The sequence below is a fragment of the Sphaerodactylus townsendi genome, linkage group LG05 (genome assembly GCF_021028975.2).
Source record: "Sphaerodactylus townsendi isolate TG3544 linkage group LG05, MPM_Stown_v2.3, whole genome shotgun sequence".
In the NCBI taxonomy this organism is placed as follows: domain Eukaryota; kingdom Metazoa; phylum Chordata; class Lepidosauria; order Squamata; family Sphaerodactylidae; genus Sphaerodactylus; species Sphaerodactylus townsendi.
Genome location: NC_059429.1, coordinates 89,315,813 through 89,328,643, shown reverse-complemented (window position 1 = coordinate 89,328,643; position 12,831 = coordinate 89,315,813). Strand labels below are relative to the sequence as shown.

Below are 12,831 nucleotides of genomic sequence, written 5' to 3'. Positions count from 1 at the left end.
CCCCACCCCCCCCCCCCCCCACCCCCCCCCCCCCCCACCCCCCCCCCCCCCCACCCCCCCCCCCCCCCACCCCCCCCCCCCCCCACCCCCCCCCCCCCCCACCCCCCCCCCCCCCCACCCCCCCCCCCCCCCACCCCCCCCCCCCCCCACCCCCCCCCCCCCCCACCCCCCCCCCCCCCCACCCCCCCCCCCCCCCACCCCCCCCCCCCCCCACCCCCCCCCCCCCCCACCCCCCCCCCCCCCCACCCCCCCCCCCCCCCACCCCCCCCCCCCCCCACCCCCCCCCCCCCCCACCCCCCCCCCCCCCCACCCCCCCCCCCCCCCACCCCCCCCCCCCCCCACCCCCCCCCCCCCCCACCCCCCCCCCCCCCCACCCCCCCCCCCCCCCACCCCCCCCCCCCCCCACCCCCCCCCCCCCCCACCCCCCCCCCCCCCCACCCCCCCCCCCCCCCACCCCCCCCCCCCCCCACCCCCCCCCCCCCCCACCCCCCCCCCCCCCCACCCCCCCCCCCCCCCACCCCCCCCCCCCCCCACCCCCCCCCCCCCCCACCCCCCCCCCCCCCCACCCCCCCCCCCCCCCACCCCCCCCCCCCCCCACCCCCCCCCCCCCCCACCCCCCCCCCCCCCCACCCCCCCCCCCCCCCACCCCCCCCCCCCCCCACCCCCCCCCCCCCCCACCCCCCCCCCCCCCCACCCCCCCCCCCCCCCACCCCCCCCCCCCCCCACCCCCCCCCCCCCCCACCCCCCCCCCCCCCCACCCCCCCCCCCCCCCACCCCCCCCCCCCCCCACCCCCCCCCCCCCCCACCCCCCCCCCCCCCCACCCCCCCCCCCCCCCACCCCCCCCCCCCCCCACCCCCCCCCCCCCCCACCCCCCCCCCCCCCCACCCCCCCCCCCCCCCACCCCCCCCCCCCCCCACCCCCCCCCCCCCCCACCCCCCCCCCCCCCCACCCCCCCCCCCCCCCACCCCCCCCCCCCCCCACCCCCCCCCCCCCCCACCCCCCCCCCCCCCCACCCCCCCCCCCCCCCACCCCCCCCCCCCCCCACCCCCCCCCCCCCCCACCCCCCCCCCCCCCCACCCCCCCCCCCCCCCACCCCCCCCCCCCCCCACCCCCCCCCCCCCCCACCCCCCCCCCCCCCCACCCCCCCCCCCCCCCACCCCCCCCCCCCCCCACCCCCCCCCCCCCCCACCCCCCCCCCCCCCCACCCCCCCCCCCCCCCACCCCCCCCCCCCCCCACCCCCCCCCCCCCCCACCCCCCCCCCCCCCCACCCCCCCCCCCCCCCACCCCCCCCCCCCCCCACCCCCCCCCCCCCCCACCCCCCCCCCCCCCCACCCCCCCCCCCCCCCACCCCCCCCCCCCCCCACCCCCCCCCCCCCCCACCCCCCCCCCCCCCCACCCCCCCCCCCCCCCACCCCCCCCCCCCCCCACCCCCCCCCCCCCCCACCCCCCCCCCCCCCCACCCCCCCCCCCCCCCACCCCCCCCCCCCCCCACCCCCCCCCCCCCCCACCCCCCCCCCCCCCCACCCCCCCCCCCCCCCACCCCCCCCCCCCCCCACCCCCCCCCCCCCCCACCCCCCCCCCCCCCCACCCCCCCCCCCCCCCACCCCCCCCCCCCCCCACCCCCCCCCCCCCCCACCCCCCCCCCCCCCCACCCCCCCCCCCCCCCACCCCCCCCCCCCCCCACCCCCCCCCCCCCCCACCCCCCCCCCCCCCCACCCCCCCCCCCCCCCACCCCCCCCCCCCCCCACCCCCCCCCCCCCCCACCCCCCCCCCCCCCCACCCCCCCCCCCCCCCACCCCCCCCCCCCCCCACCCCCCCCCCCCCCCACCCCCCCCCCCCCCCACCCCCCCCCCCCCCCACCCCCCCCCCCCCCCACCCCCCCCCCCCCCCACCCCCCCCCCCCCCCACCCCCCCCCCCCCCCACCCCCCCCCCCCCCCACCCCCCCCCCCCCCCACCCCCCCCCCCCCCCACCCCCCCCCCCCCCCACCCCCCCCCCCCCCCACCCCCCCCCCCCCCCACCCCCCCCCCCCCCCACCCCCCCCCCCCCCCACCCCCCCCCCCCCCCACCCCCCCCCCCCCCCACCCCCCCCCCCCCCCACCCCCCCCCCCCCCCACCCCCCCCCCCCCCCACCCCCCCCCCCCCCCACCCCCCCCCCCCCCCACCCCCCCCCCCCCCCACCCCCCCCCCCCCCCACCCCCCCCCCCCCCCACCCCCCCCCCCCCCCACCCCCCCCCCCCCCCACCCCCCCCCCCCCCCACCCCCCCCCCCCCCCACCCCCCCCCCCCCCCACCCCCCCCCCCCCCCACCCCCCCCCCCCCCCACCCCCCCCCCCCCCCACCCCCCCCCCCCCCCACCCCCCCCCCCCCCCACCCCCCCCCCCCCCCACCCCCCCCCCCCCCCACCCCCCCCCCCCCCCACCCCCCCCCCCCCCCACCCCCCCCCCCCCCCACCCCCCCCCCCCCCCACCCCCCCCCCCCCCCACCCCCCCCCCCCCCCACCCCCCCCCCCCCCCACCCCCCCCCCCCCCCACCCCCCCCCCCCCCCACCCCCCCCCCCCCCCACCCCCCCCCCCCCCCACCCCCCCCCCCCCCCACCCCCCCCCCCCCCCACCCCCCCCCCCCCCCACCCCCCCCCCCCCCCACCCCCCCCCCCCCCCACCCCCCCCCCCCCCCACCCCCCCCCCCCCCCACCCCCCCCCCCCCCCAAGGGAATCAAACCCGGTTCCTCCAGATTAGATACACGAGCTCTTAACCTCCTACGCCACTGCTGCTCTTTTGGATGGTGTGTTAGTCTTTTAAAAATCATAAAAAAATGGCATCCTTTTTAAAATTAGTACATTTTTTTTAAAAAAAGGAAAATGACTACAATTGTAGAAAAATGGCATCCTTTTTTGATGAGAAAGGAAAAAAACAGGAAAAAGAAAAAACAAATAAAACACTTTCTTCACTAACGTCTTCCTTCTTTGTTAACTTAGCAATTTATTAAGAATCCAAAGATACTTATGAAACCTAAGAAATCCTTTGTAAAATTAGTGCAATTCCTTTTTTTCAAATAATGAGCGAAACAAGAAAAAACAAAAACATGAAAAACGTACAGCTACCCAGTAGGGCTTTCAAGGCACGAGACAAACAGGGGCGGTTTGACATTGCCTTCCTCTGTGTTATACCGATTCTGGTATTCCTTGGTGGTCTCCCATCCATGTACTAACCAGAGCTGACTCTGATAGCTTCTGAGATATGATGAGGTCAGGCTAGCCTGGGCCAAATGTCAGTGGGAAAGATGAGGTGGTTGGGTGGTTGTACGGATGATTACTGGAATAATAACAGTTACATACAAGCAGACTGTTTTTACATCTTTGTGGCAGGTGTGCAACACTCTTATGGAGTATGGATCCACCTGAAGCTACTGCTTAACTTACCATTTCCATGATTGAAATGAAGCATAGCTCTCATCCTGAGTAGAAGGATTTTTAATTCTAGACTTTCTTGTAAGTTCCACTTTCTAAAGATAGACAGATCAGAAATCTTTATCTATTCAATGTTTAGTCCACTTTTCATCCAGGAGGACTACAAATTATTCATCAAAAGTAAAAGAAGACTTTTTACCTTTACAAAACTCTTTGGGAGATGTCCACCTCAAGTTACGATCACATCGAACAGAATTTGGAATGCCAGGAACATGTTTTAATCCTTGAATGCAGTCATACATTACTACTCTCCCAACAGGAAAATAATCTGAGAGTTGAAATTCTCTTCTTAGTGTAGCATACGTGATATTTGGTGGCAAAGAGCAGCTCTCTGCATAAATACATAAATACATATATACATGCATAAGTAATTAAGTAAGTAAATAAATAAATAAATCCATTTTGGATTTCGTGTTTGTGTGTGCCATCAAATCACAGTTGACTTATGGTGATTCCATTGGGTTTTCAGAGACATTCAGAGGTGGATACCCTTGCTTGCCTGTGTGTGGGCTGAGAGAGTTCTGAGAGAACTGTGACTGGCCCAAGGTCACCCAGCAGGCTTTAGGCACAGCCATGAAAAATGGAACTTGGTTCTCCAGATTAGTGTCCACAGCTCTTAAGCGCTGCACCATGCTGGGTCTCTCTAACCATCCAGGAGTCTCTAATTGAGCCTGGGAAGGGCAGCCATGGAGGAGCTGGAAAAGATTCTTAAATGTAAGGATGCATCCCTGGCAACCAAAATCAAGGTCATTCATGCCATAGCATTCTCTATGACTATGTATGATCTTGAAAATTAGCCAATGAAGAAAGATGACTGAAAGAAAGTAAAGTACTTTGGAAAGTGGTGTTGGAGGAGAGTTTTATGGATACTAAAAAGACAAATAAGTGGGTTCTACCAAGGATGTTGGTAGGATGATGTCAAGGATGTTGACAATAGGATGTTTTGGATGACATTGATTCATAGGTTGCCATGAGTCAGAAACAACTTGATGGCACTTTAGAAGAACTCACAAGAATTCTAAATGACACAACAATGTTGGTAAGCACTTTTCACTATTAATTATTAATTAACTATTAATTAAATGCCAAATCACAATAGTTACCCATGCAATTTAATTTAAATCATGTCAGAAAGTCCACTTTAATGGCCAGCACCACTTTGACTCCTATCCCACAATTGCATTCAACTGGCAGGAGCCTTTGGAAAAGACAAGCATAGGTCTTTGGTTGTTAATTGGATGTCTTGAAGGATACCCATTTACCTCTGCTCTAAAAACAAAACAGCATACAACATGAACGATGAATATCCAAGCAGCCCAGATCCAATTCAGGAGCTTGGACAATAGCTTCAGTGGACTGTGGTTTTGGATGATAAACCAGTCCCTAGCATGGTAATACACACAGAGAAAACGAACTATTTTTCTTTCACAAATGTGATGGCACTGGAGTGACTGAGCATTGTATAAGCCTTTTCTCCAAGGACTCCAGGAAATAGGCCCATAATCTTTCTACTTCCTATCTGAACAGAATATGTGTGGCCAGAAAGGATACTCATCATGTAGGTGCTGGGTGCCAGCATTCTTTTTAGTAAAGACTCTTTTTTGTTTCTTTCTTAATTAAAAGTAACAGAAAGATTAAAATAGAAAATAAAAATAGATTATTTTCATAAAAACAGAAAAGAAAATTATACACAAAATATACTGTACAATACTTGATAACCACAAAAATAACATTAAACAGCATTGTAGAACAAATGGTAATAAAAATAAAAAACATCGTGATTATTACATTAAATTAAAACATAGAATTCAAAAGATATTTCCAGAATATTGAAAATTAACTTCATATATCATCACACACACACACACACACTACTATCACATACATATATATGAGTGTATGTGTTTGTGTTTAAATGCTTGTTTCCTTTAACATCTTTTCTGAAAAAAACAAGAGAATTGTTAGTCATTCATATATCAACGACATTCCCCTCCACTCCATATTTTCAAAGAATAATGAATAGTATGCTTTTCATTTGGCTTTAAACTTTTTGGTCTATTATTCACATACAGCCCAATACAGGGTGCGGGAAGATTCACCTTAGGAGTCGGCAGAGTCCTGTGCCAACACGAGTGCACACCCTGCCAGCGCAAAGAGCAAATGCGCTGGTGGAGGGGGAAGATATGCAGGTAAACTCTATGTGGCTCTGCAGCACCTGATCCCAGAAAATGCCGCCATTCCCCAGCCCCACCAGCACAAAAGGATGCCCCAGTGTGACTAGGGGCACTCTGGGAGCATTCCAGGAGATGCAGCTGACTGTAGTCGGCTTCCACTGCCCTCCTAGTTCCTAAGTGCTGACAGAGCCGGCCTCAAACATACACCATATTTTTCACGGCACGCATTCATTATCCCCTATGGGGGATTTTAGGTGGCCAGTGCTTTCCCTTTGGGGGGGGGCTTCCCACGCCACCAAGAAACACTTTAGAGGGGGCTAGACAGGTCTGAACTGGGTTCTAAGTTTGTCAGTTTCACCAATACTGTATATTCAGCAGAGGTGTAGCTGGGCCAAAATGCGCCCGGTGCACAGCGTGTTTTTTCCACACACCCCCCCACAGTGCCCCCCGCCCCCTCGCGGCATCCCCCCGCAGCACACACATACCCGCCACACACATACCTTCCTACACTTACCTACATTCCTTTTCTATTTCTAGTACTTTCTGAGGCTGAAAAAAGCGGTCTCTTCACAGTTCACGGAAAAAACTGCCTGACAAACTATACTTCCCAGGTGACCTTGTGAGCCCCAAGGTCTCCGGGGAACTGTAGTTCCTCAGTCAGTTTTTAGCCTGAACTGTAAATAGGCCACTTTTTTCAGCCTCAAAAAGTACTTTAAAAAGGAACGTAGGTAAGTGCGGAAAGGGGGCGGGAGAATGTACTGCAGGGGGGTGCTGTGTGGGGACTGCGGGGAAAAGGGGGAGGGGCCGGGGGTGATTTTCCATGCCCCCAGGCATGCACCCGGTGCACAATCACCCCCCGTCCCCTTGGCGCTCCGCCCCTGATATTCAGTTAATTTACTTTCCCAGTCCTCCCATCAAGGACATTCTTCTTCTTTCCATTTTGTCGCAAATATAACTCTGGTTGCTGTTATTAAATATTGTTATTAAATATTAAATATAACTCTGGCTGCTGTTATTAAATATTGAAACAGTTGGGATTGCTTCAACTGAGTTGGTATTGCAGAGCTATCAACCTAGTATGGAAATCGATTTGGATTGGAAATCAACAAGGGTCCTGCATCAAGAGAAGGAATCTATTGATAATGGTAAATCATGGACCAAGGAACTAGAAGAACTGGAAAATATACTATTCAATCAATTCCAATTAAGCTTCTTTAAAAAACCTATTTATGTGATAACCAATTAACTTGTAGCTCACAAAATGATTCTCAGAGGTGGAAGCTAATTATGGGATTTAAAGCATTACCCACAGAGGAACAGGAAGAGGTAATAGAGAAATTGAAATTAACAGCAGCCCAATTTAAGGAAATAAGGAGACATCCAGCTGAACTATCAACTATGGAAAAAAGAGATTGAGGTGATAAAAATAAGAAATCAATAGGATCCCTGCCACAAGACAAAGAGAATATCAACCCGGAAGGTTACCAACAGAAAGAGATTGTTGAGTTTTCATCTCATAACTGTAGTCAAAGCTGACTTATCTAATAGACTGCTTGACACTACTGCTTTGCCAGTCTCCAAAAACAACCACGTCACAGTTGGTAATGGTTGTGTTTATAATTTACAAATGGATATAGAAGCGATAAATGAAAATGTATGATATAAGGAGCCCACCAAAGCAAATTTCATTTCATAGAATATTGCTGGGTGAGGAAGCAAGCAAAAACCTCCCAGCTATTTTATAAATTATTTTAAAAGGTTTATAATTATCTTAATTCATGAGTCTTGATACCGTCTAGTAGCTTCTTTACAGGGATATAAAACTTATTGTATACCAGCAGTCAGAGTTAAAAGGTTTGGACGGTATTCGGGGTTTTTTAATTACTCTGGTTGCCTAGAAGTTGGAGTCAAAGGCTCTTAGAAGATGCCCCCCTTTAGCACAAGCAACTTGGATCCATATAGGAAACAAGTCATTTATTGTATTACATATATACATGCCCCCTATTAAAGATAAGATACAACTCAACACAGGTTGGAATAGATTACATCCCTATATAGAGGAGCTGGAGTGCAAGGTCCTTATGGTTGAAATGATTATTGCTGGGGACACCAATGACAGAATAGGAATTGTCTTTCTTTCTTTCTTTCTTTCTTTCTTTCTTTCTTTCTTTCTTTCTTTCTTTCTTTCTTTCTTTCTTTCTTTCTTTCTTTCTTTCTTTCTTTCTTTCTTTCTTTCTTTCTTTCTTTCTTCTGATTTATAACCCGCCCTCCCCCAAAGGGCTCAGGGCAGCTTCCATAATGACATAAAAGTTTTAGCCTGTAAAAGCCACTTTGGCAGAAATCAACTTACATCACTGTATAATTTAAAAAAAGATGTTCCATTTTTGATGAAATTCTGAGACTGATTTATTAAGTAGCATAAGTCAGTCTTCCCAAACAGATTTTTCAGGTGGCTGGGTTTTTTAAAAATCTCCCTTCTTGCCCTGTCTGAAACTACACTGGAGGTGCCATAAGTGCACTGCTGCAACACCATACCTGCCAATCTACACCCTACCCCCCCTTTGGACTGGGCTGCCAAGCTGTGATACATTTGCTCAGACTTTTAGCCTTGATCATTATGAAGATTCTATAATCCACATTTATAAATGAGATTGGCCTATACTTCATATATTAAAGTTGTATTCACTTCTTGACAAGTAGGTGGTATGTTCTTTCCCTCTTGTATTTCATTCATTGTTTTTTGTAAAGGTACTCCAAATAAGCAAGGCATTTATAATAAGCTGCTGTCAGCCTGCCTGTTTTTCTTGAGGGTTTTTTAAATAGCATGATTGATTTTTAAATTATTATTATTATTTGGTTTTAAATTCTTCTGTGATCTGATGTAAATTTTTCAGTTGGTACTTCTGTTAAATATTTCTCCATACCTTCTGCACCTATAGAATCTTTTTAATAAAAAAGGACTTTATTTGTTCATGTATTTCTTGCTCTATATGAAGTACTTGAATCCCAGTTAACCTTTGTTCTTTTTCTTTTTTAGGACAATAAGCTAAATATCTTCCAGGATTATTTGTACACTCTAAATGCTTTCCAAAAAAATTCTGTGTTTCTTCTATTTCTAACAAATCCAATTGATTAATGATTTAATTTTTTAGTATTTTTTATTAACAGTAATTTTGTGCTCCTGTTCTAATGTCTTCATTTGTCTGTTATTTTCTTTATTGATTCTTGTTTCTCTTTTTTATTTCTGGCAGCTATCAATATTAAAGTTCCTCTGAGAAAGGCCTTACTAGCCTCCCATATTGTTGTCATTGTGCTTTTAGTTGTGTTGTTAACACGAAAGAAATCCATCAAATCTCTCTGGCATTTCTGCATTACTTTATCTTGTAATGCTAGTGCATTGTTTAATTTCCACCTTCTTTCTTTCTTGTTTCCATATTTCCATATTACCTCTAATGGATTAAAATCTGCTAAAGTCTTTGGTAGAATTTCTGCTTTTCCAGCTTTTGTAATTAATGCTTTCGATATCCACCCTTGTATGATATTCTTGTTTGTTATTTGTGCCTATCAGAAAAATAGGTTATTTTTTTTCATCTGAAGTGAAGTGCATACCAGACATCTTCCAGTTCTAATATTCTCATGTACATCTGTGTGGCCTCTGTGCAACACTCTTATGGGGTATAGACTACCAAAAGGATCCACCTGGAGCCACTGGTTAACTACTTCCACGTTTGAAATGGTAAACTACTTCCACATATTTTTAATCCTAGACTTTCTTTTAATCTCCACATTCTAAAGACAGACCAAAAATCTTTTATTTATTAAATTTACAGCCCACTGTTTATTCAAGAGGACCACAAATTATTTATCAAAAGTAAAAGAGGAATTTTTACCTTTACAAAACTGTCGAGGGATTGTCCAATACAAGTTAAGATTACACAGAATATAATTATTAGTGCCAGGAACACGTTTAAACCCTTGAAGGCAGTCATATGTAACATATGTCCCAGGAGAAAAATATTCTAAGCCTTGAAACTCCTTTTTTAGTGTAGCATAGGTCAGAATTGTTGGCAAAGGGCAGCTCTCTGCAAAAAAGAAAGAACAAAACTCATACACAATCTAGAAGTTTTACCCATCCATATGTGTGGCCCATCAAGTCACAACTAATTTATGCTGACCCCACAGGGTTTTCAGGGCAACAAATATTCAGAGGTGGTTTGCCATTGCTTGCCTTTGTGTGGGTTGAGAGAGTTCTGAGAGAAGACAGAGTTGCACTTACCTATAATTGATGTTCATTGAGATCTTCTGTGCATCCCCACATTGGGACTGCTCAGATGCAGGCCAGCCTTCTGTAATATTCCAGAGCTTCAACACCAGAGCACACTTGTGTTGCTGTTAGTCTCAAGGACATTCCTTCTCAAACGGCAACCTGACCAACATCCACCACCCTCTACCTTCAGTTAAGCCTCAGCTGCCACAAGACTTAACCTCAGAACTTGTAGAGAAGCAGAAGGGAAAGATGTGTGCCTGTGTAGAAACCCTAAATGAACATCAATTACAGGTAAGTGCAACCCTGTCTTCACCATCAATTTTCTATGCATTCCAAAATTGAGATTTTACCATGCTTACATCTCACCCTGAAGGTGTGTAAAATTCACTTACACATCAACTGCAGCAGCACCTTTCCCACTGCTGTGTCCTTTCTGTCTTCCAGATCAAACATATCCACAGACAACCACATAGCTGCATGACATACTTCCTGCAGGGGAATTCCACCTCTAAATGCAGCCAAAGAAGCCTGAGCCCTCATCAAATGAGCATGTATCTCCAGAGGACATGGCACCTTTGCCAATTTACAGCACACCTTTGTAATGGACACTATCCACCTGGACAAAGTCTGAGTAAATGCTTTCCTCCCCTTTGAAGGATCCACATTTGACACAAGTAAAGTCATATTTTTCCCAGGTGCCTTGATTCTTTGTAAATAAAACAGCAATGCCTTCCTAACGTCTAGGGTATGAAACCTCAATTTCCTCTCTGATGTTGGCTTGGGAAAAACACTGGCAAAATGAGTTCCTGGGACATGTGAAACTTTGACACCACCTTAGGCAAAAAATCCAAAGAGGGCCTCAAAATTACCTTCCCCTCAAAAGTCTTCAGGAATGGTGGTTCAATACTCTAAACAGCCAACTCTCCCACCCTCCCTGCAGAGATAATAGCCACCAAAAAACAGAAGTTCATCAACAAAAAAAAAATCTAACCAAGTTGATACCAAGGACTCAAAGGGTTTGCTCATTAAATACGTTAACACTAATGGCAATGACCATTGAGGTACCATAACAAGCACTGGGGGACAAGAATTACGAAGCCCTTTTAAAAATCTTTAGTAACAGGGTGAGAAAAAAAGTCCTTCCCTGAAAATTCCCATGGAAAGCTGAAACAGCTGCCAAGTGCGCCTTCACCAATGAAAAACACAACCCTTGTTTTCTCAAAACCAGTAAGTATTCCAACGTCTATAATAGAGTTTTCTCTTTTAAATGGAAATATGCTAATAATTTATATGCCATTAAAGGTTAAAATGGAAAATGAAATGAATAGAGTTAAATCAGAGACAGCAACATCTTGTGACTGCAACAATTTGATAAAATGTAACTATTTAAATGCATAAGACTGTCTTGTAGACTGTTTCCTAGACATGACCAGGATATCCTTCAATCCACCAAGACATCCTTTCTCCCGTTACAGATCCTCTAAGATCTCAAATAAAACTGATTGAGATTTTGAGGCACCCCTTGGTTATCAAGAGCAAGTTTGGGTCTGGCAGCAGCCTTATTAACTGTCCCCTTGACATCTGATTGAGCTTGGGGAACCATATTTGCCAAGACCAAAACGTGGCCACCAAAATAAGATCTCTTCCTGTTCTACTTGCATAATACAATTTGCCTGTCCACAGTATCTCAAAAGAATCCTCCAGCAACAGAGAATCTGACTCTGCCACTGAACAAAACTGAGAATTTTTGATGTTTTTGCTGGAGGCAAATAAGTTCACCTCCGGGAACCCCCACTCTTGAATTATTCAGTTGGCAAAACATTGTCTCAGTTCCCACTTATATGGCATTGTGAACACTCTGCTTAAGAAATCTGCGTCCATGTTCATCTTCCCCACAATATGCATGGCTTGGAAGTGGACATTATTTTGAACAGCCTACTCCCACACAGCCATTGCCTCCAAACAGAGGCATATCTGGGAGCCTTGTCAGACTTCAACTGCTCCCCAGCCCCGCCCACGTTGTCCCGGGGCTGAGGTAGGGAGGACGAAGTCTGAGGAGGCTCAGTGCCTCCTCAGACTTCCACCTCCCTCGGTCCCAGCCCCGCGCATCCCTGCTGCCAGGCTGAGGGAGAGGCTACGTGCCTTGTCAGACTTCTGCCTCTCTCGGCCCCGCCCACGATGTGATGAAGAGTTATTTATGTGTAAAGTGCTGCCACCAACCTACACCAACCCAGTAAGGCTTTCATGGTGAGAGATTAAAAGAGGTGACTTGTAATTGCCTTCCTCTCCACTACAGCGATCTTGTTGTTTCTTAGTGGTCTCCCCTCCATGTACTAACCTGAGCACAAGGGTCGACCTCAAGAACTCACTCCTTAAGTGCAACAACTACTGCACATCCAATCGGCTTTCTATAAATCCATCAAAATCTAAGGTCATGGTTTTTTTTCTAATGCCCGTAGTACTATGATTTGGTCTATTCAGGGCTCAGTTATTGAGCAAGTCAGATTTCTTAAATACCTAGGGGTTGTCTTCCAACATAAGCCTGGCTGGGCTAAACATAGAGATAAGTCCCTGAAGGGTAGAAAATGTGCCTCTGCTGCTGTCCTGAATTTTTTTTAACCTCTAATGGCGGCAAATTCATCCTGGCAGCCCTGAAAGTATTCAACACAAAAGTGGTTCAACATCTATTGTATGAGGTTCCCATGTGGATCTACGCATGGAAATCCAAGCTTGAACAGCTGCAGTCCAGCTTCCTATATAAAATATTTGGACTCCCACACTGCGTCCCCTATGCAGTCCTTTGCCTTGAGGCAGGACAGCACCTTCTGGAAACCAGGGCGTGGGTCGCCACTTTCAAATTCTGGGTACGCCTGTTTTCCACTCTGACTTGCACAGCTTGGTCCAACTAATGATGCATGAG

The 12,831-nt window shown here is 51.1% G+C and overlaps 1 long non-coding RNA gene across 1 annotated transcript in view; it reads left to right on the top strand.

Annotated features, from left to right (window-relative positions):
* Positions 1 to 10,648, top strand: part of LOC125432702 — a 55,507-nt gene extending 44,859 nt beyond the window's left edge. Inside the window, exon 2 of the long non-coding RNA XR_007244529.1 lies at positions 10,356 to 10,648. This is a non-coding gene — a long non-coding RNA (uncharacterized LOC125432702). The remainder of the gene's footprint in view (positions 1 to 10,355) is intronic.
* The last annotated feature ends 2,183 nt before the right edge of the window (positions 10,649 to 12,831 follow it).